The sequence below is a fragment of the Triticum dicoccoides genome, chromosome 3B (assembly GCF_002162155.2).
Source record: "Triticum dicoccoides isolate Atlit2015 ecotype Zavitan chromosome 3B, WEW_v2.0, whole genome shotgun sequence".
Taxonomy (NCBI): Eukaryota; Viridiplantae; Streptophyta; class Magnoliopsida; order Poales; family Poaceae; genus Triticum; species Triticum dicoccoides.
Genome location: NC_041385.1, coordinates 825,517,724 through 825,518,948, shown reverse-complemented (window position 1 = coordinate 825,518,948; position 1,225 = coordinate 825,517,724).

The window sequence follows — 1,225 nt, the reverse complement described above, 5'->3', positions numbered from 1 at the left end:
AATAGTAAAAAATAATCTTACCAGGGTATCTCCATGGTAGTTACCGTAGTTCAACACGTGCACTAGTGGCACGTATTGACCATAATGTTGAGGAGTTTGATTGTAGATATTGTAATTCTCAAGATCAGTACAAAATCCGACCAGATGATTTTTCTCCTGATAAGTTAATTCGGAGCCTTCAGTGTAGTACGTTCTGTCTACCATCTTCCACACATTCTTTGAAGAATGAAAATAAGCTGTCAATGGAGATAAGTTGTCAACATTATATTTTGAAATAAATAATAGAAATTACTTAATAACTATGTTTAGCTCACATGAGGGAAGAACTGGAGGTGTATCCACAAGGACCCAAATCGAAAGTGTCTCTTGCTCGATTGTAGGATCACCAAGATCCATGGTGACAAGCATACCCTCATCAAGACCATACATCTTGCAAAATGCATCACAATTTTTGCAACCAAAATGGGTTACACTCTGAGCATTGTACAACTTTACTTGAAAATCCACACCATGTTCGGTACTTAGGTTAATTTTTTTGGTTTCGAAATTTTCATGGTCTTCAAAACCCATCCTCTCCAAGACATAGCGTCTTGCAAAGCATGGGATAAGCTAGTCGAATTGGAAAACATGAAAAATACACGTTAAAATAGTTGAAGTCGTGCTTAATTACGAAAAAAACTATTGTCGTCGTTGCGTACCGTATGAACATCGCAGGTCTCCTCGAGCTTAATGCTGAAGCGCCGATCTTCGTCCAGCTCAATGAACCTGTCGCAGATACCTCGGTCGTCGTGGCACCAGTCGCACTCCCCCGGGCGGTTTTCGTCGTCCGATGAGTACGACATTTCCAGCCTACGTTCATAATTTAGTTTTATTAATTAAGTCAACTATCTAGTTCAACTACTAAGCACTTACTATAAATAAATAAGTAGTACTTACTAAAAACAAACTACTTCTATATATAGTAAAATAAATTAGTTTATTAAATCAACTAGCTAGTTCAACTATATATAAACTACTTCTTCTTTTTTTCCTTTTTCTAAATACTATGAACAAAAAAATCATTAAAATTCTATGAACAAAATATCACCAAACATGCATATTCAATAATAATATCACCAAAAAAATCTATTAACAGAAAAAAAAATCTATTAACAGAAAAAAATCTATTAACAGGAAAATCTATTAATTCAACTAGTTCAACTAAGCATTTACTAAAAATAAACTA